General features: G+C 45.3%; 1 non-coding gene and 1 pseudogene across 1 annotated transcript; one reads left to right on the plus strand and one right to left on the minus strand.

Moving 5' to 3' along the window:
- Positions 1–4,023: 4,023 nt before the first annotated feature.
- On the minus strand, positions 4,024–5,031 carry LOC127205744 (ATP synthase subunit d, mitochondrial-like; annotated as a pseudogene).
- A 7,601-nt stretch (positions 5,032–12,632) lies between these two features.
- On the plus strand, positions 12,633–12,766 carry LOC127206095 (small nucleolar RNA SNORA70). Its single transcript, XR_007832777.1, has one exon. It is a non-coding gene; the product is annotated as a small nucleolar RNA SNORA70 (small nucleolar RNA).
- The last annotated feature ends 2,499 nt before the right edge of the window (positions 12,767–15,265 follow it).

Genomic DNA, 15,265 nt, shown 5'->3' on the forward strand with positions numbered 1-15,265 from the left:
ATTAGTGCAGCTCTGGACCTCATCTGAGAAGTTCCTTTGGGCAGCAGAAAGCAATTAGCACAGGGACTCACAAGTGGTCAAAGCACAGGGAATAAGCGGTTATGGAGTGCTCAACCACAAATGGTATATCTCTATTAACACTCTGCCCCCAGGGCTAAGGAATTATCAGGTAAGAGGGCATGGAAGGATGAGAAGGGTCGGAGGTCGGTCAGAGAGCACTGGACTGAAACAGTGCCTTTTGGACATCATAGGACCTCTGCGCTCAAGAACACAGCACCTATGGGGGCCTGCATAAGTATAACAGGCCCCCAGATCTTATTACAACAGATGCTACATAAGAGGCACTATTGTGGCCTAGGAACCAAGGCAGCATTTAGACCCCAACACTTGTCAAAACAAGAACAAAGGCCTATAATCCATTATGGTCCACAGTTCTGCAAAAATCCCTCAGTGTGCTGACCTTGCTTGTTTGGTTTCTGTAGACCTGCCTCTGGCTAACTGGTTTTGTTAACTGAGGAGCATTAACCCAGAATGTGGTTTTTACACTTGAAAAGCCAAGAACAGGTGTGCAGCTGCCTGATCTGTGTGATTTGTGTGAGTTCCCCGTGCATCTACTGGCCCAGCCGTAAAGACTCTCTACTTGGTTTTAAGAGTCCCTGTGTGTGTTCTCTGGTGTAGCTACCTCACAACACAAGACCAGCACCAGGTCAAGGCAGCCAAGACACAGGCTTGGATGGAAGAAGAGCTCAGGAAGTCCTGCATTTGGCTGAGGAACACGGTGGATGGCTTCTGCGGAAAAATTGAGTCAGCTTTCTTTAGGGGTGAGGCCTCTAGTCGGTCAGCTATACCCCAGTGAGGGGTCCCATTCTCATGAGTATATAGACAACACAGAATAGATATGGTAGATTATTTTATAAAAAATAGGACAGGAAGTTGGAAGGGTGGATCTGAGAGAAGTTGGGGAAAAGAGTAGAAGACAAATACGAGCAAAACACACCATAAGCTTTTATAAATTTCTCAAAGAATTAATACAAATATTAGCATATTATTTGCTGACCTCTGATAAGTCACTGTCATCACATTTTCTCCTAATTTTTAAAATATAATTTTCTTTGGGTTTTAAACACATTTGTTCAATGTTGTGTGATATTTCCCCCCTGAGTTCAACACCCATGAGGACCTCTCAGAGACAGTTCCTGCTGACAGATTTTCCCTTGGGCCTTTATTCACTTTCTGCCTATATGAGAATCTAGTCATTTTCAGCTGAAAACTAGAAAGTTTAGACAAGCTGTTGTAACCACTCTTCTATGGTTCTCACAGCTTCTCTTGGAGATATTACATTCGTTCTAGTTTTTGTTTTGCTTTGTTCTTGAGGGTTTTTTGTTGTTTGTTTTGTTGGTTGTCTGGTTTGAGTCTGTCAGGGCACTCTGCCATAGAACATGGCTACTCATGTCCCTGCTAGGTTTTTAATCTTCCTCCTCCTCCTTATCCTTTTCTTTTTCTTCATTTCTGTTTTAATTGTTTTATTTCTCTTAAAAATTATTTATTTTTATTTTTTCATGTGCGTTGGTGTTTTGCTTGCATTTATGCCTGTGTAAGGGTGTCAATGCTGGAGTTATAGACATTTGTGAGTGGCCATATGGAAGCTGGGAATTGAACCTGGGTCCTCTGGAAGAGTAGTCAGTGCTCTCAACAGCTGAGCCAGCTCTTCAGCCCTGTTGTTGTTGTTGTTATTATTATTATTATTATTATTTCTAACCTTGTTTCTGACCATTAGCCCTTGATTCACCATGGCTTGCCAGCTGACTAGGGATTGTGTTCACATATACCATGCCCGTAAGACATCTACCATTTGTTGCATTCAAATTTCAAGTAACTTAAATTATGCCCCTGTTCTTCCTTTCTGCTGGGCATTTGTGTCTTCTCTGCTAGGACACGGGTCTCACATTTAGTCAGTGATGTGTCAGTAGCTAGAAACTCCTCTTCAATCTCTTCTGAGCATGCCTTCAGCCTTCCACAGGCCGTAGCCTTTCAACCTCAACCCATCAGCAAGATCTGCTATGGAGCCTCAGTTATTTAGAATTCCCTCTCAAAAATCTGTCTACATTTCCAGTCTTCCATTTGCCATTGTAATGTTGGAGTCACTGACATGAGTCTTTCGCCTTCTACTTACTAATGTCATGCCCATTGTTAATCAGCATGGATCCCCCTGATATTTAGAAGCATGGGTTTCTTCTATGGTCTAGTCTAAGGCCTCTTTAGTGAGAAAGGTTACCAGTATGTGAGTGTGAGTGAGTGTGTGTGTGTGTGTGTGTGTGTGTGTGTGTGTATGAGAGAGAAAAGAGAGAGAGAGAGAGAGAGAGAGAGAGAGAGAGAGAGAGAGAGAGAGTATAGGTGCATGTGGAGACCAGAGGTTGATGTCTCCATGTCTTTTTAAAAAGATTTTATTTATTTATTATTTATACAGTGTTCTGCCTGCATGCCAGAGGAAGCCATCACAGTGAAGATGGTTGTGAACCACCATGTGATTGCTGGGAATTGAACTCAGGACCTTTGGAAGAGCAGTCAGTGCTTTTAATCTCTGAGCCATCTCTCTAGCCCCCTGCATGTCTTCTTCTATCGTTCTCCACTTACTTTTTTGAGTCAGGCTCTCTCGCTGAACCTACAGCTCTCCCTTACACCTAGATTAACCAGGTACCCAGCCTTTGGCCTTGTCTGTCTCCACCTGCCCAGAACTAGGTTACAGATGCATACACTCAGTGCCCCGGTCTTATGTGGGTGCTAAGGATCTAAACTTACGCTCATATGTTTACGCAGCAAGCACTTCAACCATGGAGCCATCTCCCCAACCCAAGATGTTTCTGCTTTTCCTAGCATTTCTTGCCCTGCTAGACCTATCATGTGCATGTAACTGGCTGGAAGATGAGGAACCGCCAGGCTAACACATCATAGAGTCCTACTACCCTCCGTCAAGTACCAGCAGGTTTTCACATGGAAAGGTTTTAGTATGCCTCTGGTTAATTTTCAGTATCCTTAAGTTCCCATCTTGGTCAGTCTTTCCCAACTTTAGGATTGTTTCCATGGAGAGGTGTTTGATGAGGTCCTCCCTGCTACTTTCCAGGAAGTCTTCCTTCTTCAGGGTCATCTCATCCTCGATGCACTATTGATGTTCCTTGGCCAGCCCTGCCAACCAGAGGCCCAACTGTGCTGCAGCCGGGGAACATTCCTAAGACAAAGCTAAGCCATCAAATGCTGTTGCCATGACCTAAAAAGCTTGTTGGGGAATGATCCAAAAGCAGAAAATAAGAGGCTGAGCTCTCTCTCTCTCTCTCTCTCTCTCTCTCTCTCTCTCTCTCACCCTGACAAGATTCTAAGTGTCCCCCTGCCCCCTGCTTCCTCCCTCGCAGGGCTGTCTTGCTTCTCAACATGCTCAAAGGCTGGCTCTCTGGTCTTTCGTCAGTTCTGGAAGAACCCCCCACGTCTCCCCAATAAAGGTTTTTCCCATTCAAGTTAGCCGGAGCCCATTTCTGCTGCTTGCAAACAAAGGGCCTGACGGATGTGGCTTTTCAAAGGATGTGCAGAAGGGAATCTTCTAAAGACTCCAGATAAGAGGCCAATTATTCACTTGACAGTTTTCGGGACTGCTACAACACACACAAGAGCTGTGGGAAGCTCCTGCCCCAGCGGTGAGCTGTGTGCCTGATGAAATCCCACCGGAGGGGCCAAGCCTGCACCTGTCACCAGCCACAAAGAGGCTCCAATTTTTATCCATTTCATCTGGAGAACCATCTGGGCTGGGAATAGCAGTAATAATAACAAATCATCGTCACCAGATTTCCTCATACATAGAATGGCTCTTTTTTTGAAGCTCCTGTTAAAAAAATCAGGTTTCAAGTCTGCTGGTAAATAAGCAGCCAGCAATAGTTAGAAAGGATATCCTACACTGTCATGGGAAAGGATTGTGACAGGACCTGGGAATGTGGGCATGGTGAGATGTGGCTGCTGGCCATCTTTTCTAGAAAGTTAGGAGGTTAAAGAGGGAAAGTTCCAGAAGTCTGTGGTAGAAAGGAACATTCAAAAGAGAACTGGGTAGCAATGGCTTCTCTATTGATACCGTGTGTCACAACAATCTGTGACTTTTGGTTTCTGTGGACCAGCACAGGAAGTGGCCAATAACATTATCAAACTGGCCTTCCAAGCAGCACTAATAGAAACATTTCTTCTGCTAACATAAGTATGTGACGGTATTCAATGGCAGGCAGCCATGTATAAGTGTACTTTGGGTTGCCGTAACAAAAAATACCTAAAGGTGGGTGTTGTCCAAGAAGAACAGTCTTATTTTGTTCTTTGTTCTAGATGTTCAAGGATAAGGTGCTGGCTTCTGCTCGTGTCTTAGGGTGAATGAAGTCACTGTGATAGGTTGCATTACAAGGGCAGGGCCATATGTGCGATGGAAAATGCCCTTTGCAAGACAGGACACTAGAGAGCGGTTCAAAGGCAGGCTCACTATTTTTTTCACTATGTAAATGTTTTATTTCAATGTCAGCTGGGTCTCCCTCCTGGCCTGCCTCACAGGTTCTCAAGGGCTGGTGGGGCCAGTATGGGTGCTTCTTCTTGTTTAGCTTGGTTTCTGGGAACACTTCGTTCAAGTCATCAATGGTCATCTGGTCAAAGGGAATTATGTTCTTCATTTTTTCCAGCTGCTTCTCATATTCCTGGAAACTGACCTGGGATCCGGACACGAACTCAGCACAGTTCTTCATTTCCTCCTTTTCCTTATACCAGGGCCATGTATTTATCTTCAGGCACAGGCATCTTCAGGATGTTATACTTTTTTTTTTTTTCAAAATCATCCACCAAGCCGCTTTGGTTACATTGGCCTTGTGGTTTCTCAGACAGATTCGCCAACCTGGTGTGGAGGGTCTCACTCCAGGACTTTAGGGGAGTTGCAATTGTCTTTTTGTTTCAGGGTGTGATCTCCCCAAAAGCTACCCAGTCGATGATTTTTAGAGCAAGTTTATGCCTAGCCATCTTGGGATCCTTCACCGACCCCAGCAGAGTAGTGTCTCTGGCAGCCAGGCTGACTATTTATAACAATAAGCTCTGTGAAGACAAATTCAAGGGTCCCATGAGAACAACCTTGAGCCCTCAAGTGATCTCACCCTAAACTGTCTCTTACTGCTTTAACCACCTTTTAACACTGCATGTTGGGGACCAAGTTTTCAGCATGTCTATACATCCTTCAAGCCATAAGGAGGCAGTCATGGTTTCCGTGTTTTCAAATCACTCAACATCATGTCTCAGGGCTGGAGAGATGGCTTAGTGGTTAAGAACACTCACTGCTGCTGCAGAGGACCACAGTTGGTTCTCAATGCCCATCTAAGGTAGTTCCCAACTGCTTGGAATTCCAACCGTAGGGAATCCGATGATGACTTCTTCTGGCCTATGATGGGCTGTCCTTTGATGGGCAATGGGAGAACATTAGTTTTAGAGGGGAAACAGCAGAGGTGCAGAGGCATAGAGATACCTAAACACTTCTACAAGATCTCTACGTGGGAGAAGAATAAAATCTGTTCTCTGCTCCCAGAGATAGGTCTAGGATCCAGAGAAAACCCAGAAGAAGACACATTTTAGTTCCATATCCCGCTATAGAAAACACTTACATGTGTTTTCCAAAGGTAACCTGGAAATAGGTTGTTGCCTTAATGTCCCAGTTAAAGGAAGCATCATTGTGAAGATCATTACAAATACTTATGTCAGTAAGTGGCAGGGTGGACATGGTTGGATAATTGCATGCATTTATGTGTAATGATTTGCTCACTTACTCTTTTAAAAATTATACTCAACACCTTTTTTTTTTTCAGGTTGTAACCTGTAATCGCAAATATGCATTTTCCATTTCAAAAAGCCAACAACACATAAAGCCTCTATTTGAATTCCGAGCATTCCCTTGCTCAAGAAGATTTAGGGGTTTGATTTAACAAATTTGGAGAACTGTGATGTTGGAGCGATGTTCTTGTGCACTCTGTATTCAAAGGCTGATTTCTCTGTACCCAGAGAGTGGAGCACAGGCCTGACTTTCTCTCTGTACCCAGAAAGTGGAGCACAGGCCTGGCTTTGGCACTGTCACTATTATGAAGCATCTCCTGGTCTTCGTGTTTTGCAAACATTGATCTCCATCACCTTCTGATTGGCTTTAATAAAAATCTGGTGGCCAATAAACTGAGGTAGGATTAGGAGGTGGACCTACTTCTGGGCAGAGAGAGGGAAGTCTTGGAAAGAAAGGGGTTTGAGATGGGTCGCCATCGATACGAAGGAGCCAAGTGTATGAAACAGAGGCGAGGTGAAGCACCACGTGGTGGAGCATAGATTAAACATAGATTAAGACAAATGTGTCAGCTAGTTGGGAACGACAGCCTAGCTTAAGGCCTAAAACTATCTTTAAATAAATATAAGTCTCCGTGTCATTATTCAGAGCTAGACCCGGCACATGGATACACTCCGAAGCTCTCAAAACTTGAAGACATATTCTTTCTTTGAGTGCCACCTATGACCATATAGTTGGGGAGGAGGTCTCCCTCGGTCCCTCCCCCCGAGGTCTCCCCCCTCAGGAGAATAGGGTGAAAGAGGGAGGGAGGGAGGAACGGGAGGATACAAATGATGGGATAACAATTGAGTTGTAATCTGAATACATTAATTAAATTTAAAAAAAAAAGAAAAGAAAAGAAAAGTGAGGAAGGGTTTACCTTTCAGGCTTGCAAACTTTCTGAACTTCACTTTCATTCTCTGTGGTGGCAAGAAAGTGGAAAATAAATATTACAAACAACTCAGTCTTTGTATGATAAGCACTTGAAGTAATTGCAACATATTTTAAGGGGATAGCATGTAAATAATGTAAGTGCATTAAATATTTCTGAAAACTGTAAAAAAAAAAAAAAAAAACACTGCTTGAAGATATACTCACAAAACTGTCGAGAGCAAATAGCTAACAACTGAGAGTGAAGCCTGGAGGAAGGTCTGGGCATTTGAAGGAAGAACAGCCCACCCTATGACTCTCAGTTAGAATCAAATCAGTAGCAGAGCCTGATCCATCAGCCATAGTTAAGATGGGCAGGCACAGCATAGAAAGTGCTAGAACCACATGCACTGTTCTAATCTTGGAGAGAAGTACCATAGAGTGCACAGCCATGTAAGTGATTGTAAGTTGCAGAGGTGAGAGTCAGAGCTACAGCTGGCAGGTACAAGACCCTCAAGGTCAGTTCGGAACAGGCGCCCTCCTGCACAGTGAAGCTCTGTAGGTGAACTGCTTGGGGAGTAAGAAATGGCTACATTCGCATCCTTTGATAACATTGACTCCATCTGTCCATATGCTCTGGAATCCATCTCCAGAAGGCTACGTTGGGGCTCTTTAGCTTAGAAGAATGAGATGACCTGTTGTGCTTGGAGTATGACCTATGGAATACAATTAGCAAGGGAGAATTCTCAGAGCTTCTTAAATTTTGAGTAGAAAGGTTTAATGGGAAGTGATTTCCCCATATTAGAGGGGTAAGAAAACAGCTCTCTTACTGCAACCAAAAGCCCAAACCAGAGCCAAGCTGGTTGAGATTGAACTTGGGAAGGCAGTCCGCAAACATAAGTAGGCATCAGAACACCTGGAGGCTACAAGGACGTGTCACTGGACCTGAGCCAAGAATCTTTGATGCAATCAACATCCCAGCATGTCCCCAAGGGATACAGATGCTGCTGCTGATGCAGAGTCCACACTAGCCTAGGCAGCTATGTGAAAACTTTAATGTTAGAGTCTATTAAAACGCAGAATCTGGTTCTATAGCTGTGACACACAGCCCGTGGTACCCAGGGGCTAGTCTGGCAGCCATGCTTTGACTATTAAGAGCCTACAATTGGTCCCACTGAGCTGCAGGACAAATGATGTTAGCTATAGAAATCAGGAGGTTGTTGGGTAGGAAGTTAGATAGACCATGCATTCGTTCCACAAATATGTGTTCCTGGTGCTGCTGGAGAATTAAGGACACAGCAAGGGACAAAGTCCTCGATGCCCTGAACTCACTGTAGAGGAGCGAAGGCATGCTTCCAGCTTGCTCTCTAGGTCTTCTTTGGACTTTGGTCTTTTTCTGAGGAAGAAGAAATATGAAGAGCAAGAGAAACATAGACTTAACTTTAAACTGAAAATATTTTTCTCCTCATGCTACTTAAGAAATACAAGGCAGCCATGGTGGTGCATGCCTTTACTCACAGCATTCGGGAGGCAGAGGCAAGCAGATTGCTGTGAGTTCGAGGCCAGCCTGGTCTACAAAGTGAGTCCAGGACAACCAAGGTTTCATAGAGAAGCCCTGTCTCGGAAAAACCTATCTGTCTGTCTGTCTATCTATCTATCTATCTATCTATCTATCTATCTATCTATCTATCTACACACACACACACACACACACACACACACACACAAAACATTTGTCCTAACAATGTTATTATGAATACAAACAGTCTTATTTCTTCCAAATACTATCTAACTAAGCACCCATCAAGACTACTTTAATGCTATTGTCACATGGAAATATGGAAGCAGTCATAGCTTAGACATTGAGTTTTGAATTAAAGTGGTTAAAGAACTGAAGTCCGGACAGTGTCCAGAAGAAGAGGGCACTATTTGAAAGGAGCCAACAGGGAATTCCTGCACGTCCGTGTTTCTTCTTGGGAGTGTAAGTGAGACTCACATGGTCTAGATAAAAAGCAAAGTCCAGGGGTCAAAATAGGAGCCGGACCCTGTTCCCATCAGTCACAAGGCATGACACTGGCCTAGTCGCTTTGTATTGCTGAGGTTTAGTTGCTTCGTTTCAAAATAGGGGATACAAATCTACCTTGTCGGGCCCGGGAGGCGGCTCAGTTGGTAAAGTCCTTGCCAGGCAGGCATGTGGACCTGAGTCCTATCCCCAGTATCCACGTTGTTAAGGAAAGCCTGCCGTGTGGGTCGGCAGTCCCTGTGCTGCAGAAGCATAGGTGCAAAGGCTCACGGGCTACTCAGTCTAGCCACTGGGACTAGAGAGCTTTGAGCTTAATGACTGACTCTGCCTCAAAAACTAAGGTGGAGAGCAAGTGAGGGAGAGACACCTGAAGCCAACCTCTTGCCTATCCCTACATGTGCGCATACACTACACATGCATGCATGCATACATGCATAGAGGAGAGGAGGGAGGGCGGGAAGGGGGTGGAGAGAGAGAGAGAATACACTTTCAAAAGCTAACTTGCTGAGAATGAACGAGGAGACCATCTGTCATGATCAATGGTAAACTGGTGTCAGGATGGACAAAAACCCACACACACAGGTCAGGATTATTTGTGGGAGACGTTAAAGCAATGTCTCTTTGGCTGACTTGCAGGGAATAGGCAGGAAAAGCAGCAGAAAAAATGCTGTTGACAGAAACAAAGCACTAAGCAGATTTAAGGGAGGAGGGTGGAAGGGGGGCGGGGGTGGGGACGGGGTCAGCCTGAGCTGGAGAGGCCCTGGCTATGGTTTAAATGAATTCCCTCTTAGGATCGTAGTAATAGAATTTTACAGCAGCGACGTAAGAACAGCTTCTGAATTTGTGATGCTTTTAAGTACGGCTTAAAATTACAGTACCCAAAGCTGGCGACGTGGTGATCACACTGCTGTGCCTGTAAGCTCAGCGTGGCAAACCCGCACTGTGTTTCTCAAAAGTAATTTGGTGGTAAGGATTAGAAGTTATAAAAATATTTGTTCTTTTTCATGTTGTCCTTATTTTCCTTACTGAAGGAATAGGAAGGAGACGATTGCTTTTGTCACCGATATTGGAAAGGAACCCCTCCCCCAAAAGCAGCTGTAGTAGCATCATGTCCCAGTCGCTCCGTACATAACAAAATTACCTTAAAACACAGCAGCTTGAAGTAATCATTTTGCTTTGGTCGCAGTTTTTGTTTTTGTTTTCGTCTTGAACAGGAACTCAGAAAGAGTCCAAGCTCCTGCTTGGAGGCAGTCAAAAACTGTGCTTAGATTGTAGCATGGACGCCATCAGCGGCTTGACCTGGCCAGCTGTCCACAGTGTCTCACCTACAGTTGGACAGCTGTCAACTGCGATCTTAGCTAAGGCGTAGGCCAGAGCTCCTGCTTTCAGCCTCTCTGACGTGGCCACTTACCCAGATTTGGTTTCTCCCAGGGCAAAGAACATCACGGCTGCTTGTGATCTCATCTAGAATATTCTGCCACATGTTCTTCTGGTCACACGTGTGTCACTAAGCCCAGGGAAAACTCAAGAAGAGGGCACACTTCAGTGGCCAATGGGAAGGCTGACAAGGAAATGCAAGATTGCTGAAGTGGGGGCTAGGGAGATGCTCAACCCAGAAAAAATACTTCCCACTCCTAACCCAGCACAGGCATCCTGTGGCTCACAGCTGGACCTCCAGGTCTAGGAGAATTGAAACTCTCTTCTGGCCTCCTCGGGGCACCTGCATGCATGTATACATATATATGTACACACACACACACACACACACACACACACACACACACACAAAGCAAAATAGTCTGCAATGCCTCATATTTCTTACAAGTTTTAACTGAAAGCAAAGGAAATTTTTCTTTTTCCTCTTAACTTTTCTATTTGCAGCTCCCCCTTCTATTTCTTCAATTTTATTACTTTGCTATTTATTTATTTACTTTTATTTATTTATTTATTTATTGTGTGTGTGTGTGTCTGCGTGCATGTACATTGTATGGTGTGCATGTGGAGGTCAGAGGGCAACTCAAAGGAATTAGTTCTCTCTTCCCACCTTGCAGGGTCCTAAGGATCAAATCCAGGTCATCAGACTTGGTGGCAGGCATCTGTACCCACTCAGGTATCTCTCTGGCCTCTCCTTTCTTCTTTTATTATTGGTGTCTTCCACACACTGCCTGGAAATTTCCTTGAGGAGATCAGGGAGTTCAGCTGGTACAGTTGCTCCTTCCCATACTGCAGGTGAGCCTTTGGCTGAACTTTCCACTGCTGTATAACAAAGCTCTCCTTTGCCTACAATGCTTGTGATGTTTGTCTGGCTTTCCCAGATGCCCTCGCTAACAACCACCCCAACTGCTCCCCGATTTCAGTTCTTTCAGACTTTGTCTGTAGTCTGATCTCTAAGACACTGCCACGTGCTTTAAATGTTTCCTATAGCAACCCTTCATTTGCAGACACCAGAATTTACTTTGGTTATTATCTCTGTGTGAAAAAAAATCTAAGTGTCTTTGAACAACCATTTTATTTTGTTGGCGATTTTGAGCTTCAGGCAAGACTCCGTTGAGGTCATTCATGCAGTGGTGGTAAGATGTCAGCTGCGGCTGCAAACATCAGCTGAGCTGATGGGACTGGCCGTGTACGATGGCTCGTGCCTACAGTCTGGATTTGATGCTGGCTATCAGCTAGGAGTCTGGCTGGGCTGCCCATCACTATGCCAGCATGCGGGCTCTGTGGCTGGGCAGTCTCAGGGCAGTTGGCCTTCTTCCACAGTGCTAGCTAGCACTAGTCTCCCCTGGAACTAACATCCCAGAAGAACAGATTGAAACTTGGTGGCATCTTTCTGGCCTACTTTTGAAAATTAAATGACATCTCTCTGCTGTGTGGTATTGGTTAGAAAGTGGTCACAAAGTCATTTCACCGCTCAAGTCATAGCACCCCTCAAGCGTTCATACAGCCAAGGTCAAGGACCATAAGCAGAATAGAATCTCACGTACCCTGTGTTGAAATGATAATACTTATGGGCAGGAGGACAGGAAACAATGGACAAAAGTGGGGGGGGGGGAGAAAGAAAAAAAAAAGAAAAGAAAAAAGAAAAAATTATTCTGTTGTAGATAATTTTCTCTGCTTGTTTTATAATATATTTTTAAAAAGGAAGGTAATGCACGCCTTAGGAATTCTATATTTTTGATTTATCACCCAGGTTCTATTTTATGTGTTATGTCTAGGAGCTGTGAGAATCCTTTCAAGCTGGCTGTGGGGATTCAGCTTTGGAGGTGCCGTGAAGCACTGAGAATTCACCTGTTGGGACATGGAGGCGTCCCTGGCCCTAGCAGGGATGGGTTGCACTGTGGGCTATGACACACTTCACAGAGCATCTCCTTCAGGGTCGGGAAGAAGCCCAAAGGTAGAATCAACTTACTTGCAGGGTCAGGACCTCCAAAGCATTGTCACACTCTGCTGCCCTCCAGTCCTGTTTGTTCTATGAAACAATTAACAGGAGAAATAGGTCAAACAATAAAACTGGACAGGGGGACCAACCTGTCCGAACAGAATGTGCTTACATTCAGCCCCTGAGGCAACAAAGAATCCAAGCCAGCTATGTGTGTCATTATATATGCCAACCCTCACCTACTTTGCTCTCCATACTGTGACATCCAGAGTGCTTTATTGACCTGGTTTTGCTCACATAGCAGGTGCTGAGTAGCAACACAGAACAGAGGCACATAACAGGCTACACTGTGGCCCCTGTGTTCACAATGGTGGAAATCCTCATCCAAATATGACTTATTTGAAGGTAACGCATTGTCAGAGGTCACTAAGGTTAAGAGTGTGTATATTCCTTGCACCTTTCTCTAATAGCACTGGTATTGTTAAAAGATGAAAAGGCAACAGATCCTTTTACCATCCAGGTCCCTTCCTTGTAGGAGGCCAGAGTGCAACAGCTGCAAACAGCAGCCTGCTCACCAATACATCCACCTTGCCACTTGTAGGGGTTGTCTCAAGCGACCCTGGAGACAGCCCTTTCCAGGGGATGCTCACATAGCCGATCTCATGCTGTTCCTAATCTAAGCTCTGGCAGGTATGTGGTATGCCAGGGAGCCTCTGGGAAGCTCCTGAGTAGGATGGCCTCTGCTCCCACCCATCCCCAGAAAGCCACAGAAGAAGGAAGGGACTACTGATGCTCCACATGGGGTCTGATTCAGGTCTCCACATCTCAGAGTGGGGGTTTTACCAAGGATGCTGATGAGGACAGTACACACCTGTAACATCAACACCTGGGAGACAGGAGAACGGGTGGATGGTGACTTCTGAGCCAGCCTGGAATGAATGATTAGATTCCCGTCTCAGGGAGAGCAAACAAGCAAACAAAGGAGAGGGCGGCTGAGGAGTGGCTCTGGGATGTCTGTGTTTGAAAGGCCAGGCTGGCTCCTAAGAATGGTGCCCTGGAAAGGGGTGGCCTTGCACTCTCGTGGGGTTCTATGCTTCCCATCCTTCCCCCACCAATAACCCCTACTGCTTATATAAACAATTTGACCACGTCCCCTTGATGGGGAGGCCTGGTGGCACTCAGAGGAAGGATAGCAGGCTACCACGAAGAGACTTGATACCCTATGAGCATATACAGGGGGAGGAGGGCCCCCTCAGTCACAGTCATAGGGGAGCGGAGTAGGGGGAAAGCAGGAGGGAGGGAGGAATGGAAGGATTGAAGGGATGGGATAACAATTGAGATGTAATATGAATGAATTAATAAAAAAATTAACAATTACAAAAAGACAGTCAAAATATCTGTCATTCTGTCTCAGGCCATGTAATGACACTTAGAAGGAAGATATCTACAGGCTAGGGTGAGACCTCCGGAGGGACCAGCTTTACCGGCATCTCACTTGGATTCCCAGCCTCCTTGTGACTAAATAAATTCCTTGGCTTCGTCCATCTAATCTGTGTGTTTTGCCATGGCAGCCAACTCCCACACAGCCATCCAAGGCACTCCTGCTACCTCTTTGATGTTGCCCCCCAGCAGCTACTGAGCGTTTCTCTGTTTTCTAGCACAAGGTGTTGTATGTCATTTAATTCTTTCTTGGCTATAGCAGGCAGACCAATGGTCCTCTCTGAAAAGGTAAGCCTACAAACTCGTGAACGCGTTGATGGTATTCAGTCTGTACAGAACTGCCTTCCATGAGGACCAATAAGAAAGTTTTTGAAAAGACACTTTTGTATTCTTGCCCATTGAAAGAAGCATTGAAAGGACTCCTAATTGAAATTCGCAGGAATGAAGATTTGTTTCTCGGGTGAGAACGGCTTGCTTCTCGCTGTCTCTGCACAGCAGAGATAAGCGGGGATGGCCCAACATTGCCATGGGTGGGTTTAAAGTAAATGGTAGAGGAATTCCTGGATGTCTGCAGTGAGGGGAATGCTGGGAGCCAAGGGAACGATGGTTCTCACAATACATTCTCTGATCTCAAAGGACCTGCTGCAGATGTAGCTTCTCACCAATGCAGAGGGCCAATGGGGGATGGCTTGAGGTTTGTGACCTTACCAGTCTTTCCGTCTCTCTGTCTCTGTCTGTCTCTGTCTCTGTCTGTCTCTGTCTCTCTGTCTGTCTGTCTGTCTGTCTGTCTGTCTCTTTCTCTCTCTCTGTCTCTCCCCCCACCCCCACCCCTTGTGCTTGTGGATTAAGATGTAAGCTCCCAGCTTAAATGTTCCAGTGCCATGCCTGCCTGCCTGCTCCCGTGCCTCCTGACATAATAGACATGGATTCTAACCCTCTGAAACTGTAAGCCCTAGATAAACTTTTACTTCTATAAGTTGTCTCGATCATGGTATCTTTCAAAGCAATAGAAAAGTAACTAAGATAACACATAAGACGGAGCATGGGGAGAAACCCAACCTGAGCAGGGGTCACACCGTCCAATGGGCTGGATGTTAGGCCATGTGCAAGCCCGTTTCCTCCTGTGCACACCTACAGCAGCTGGCACTGTCCATAGGCTTTAGACCCCAGTTCCTTTGACTTTTCAACATGGATTTAATACCAGGGCCTCTCTGGGAAGCTTCCAGGGGTTTCAGCACTGGATTAGAACTGCTGAGGCAGATGGCTTCATAGATTATCTGCTGTGGTCTCCATGTCTCCAACATATACACAGCCATTGCTGGTCTATCAGTCATCCTGTCATGGAAACCAACCCAACAAATGCCCATTCATAACATACATATGTGTTTTTATTGTTCTTTTCCTCTAAAGAACCTGTCTGGCGCAGCATGAGAGCCATCAAGGCCCTTCAAGCTTAGCTTTGTGCCTAACTCACAAGCTCCATGTGCCTCACTCTCCTGTCTCGATGGATTGTTATCCTCAAAACCTTCCATTGTCTTCTACAGGCATTTTATCACAGCAATAAGTAAAGTAGCTAACAGAGATATGGTCTCCAGTTCTTCTTCTGTGACTTGAGACAAAACTCTTCAGGATATTCACTCAGTGTAGTAGACCGCAGCATAGGACGAGCAGACTCTAAAGTAAACTGCCA

Source organism: Acomys russatus, chromosome 22, assembly GCF_903995435.1.
Source record: "Acomys russatus chromosome 22, mAcoRus1.1, whole genome shotgun sequence".
NCBI lineage: Eukaryota > Metazoa > Chordata > Mammalia > Rodentia > Muridae > Acomys > Acomys russatus.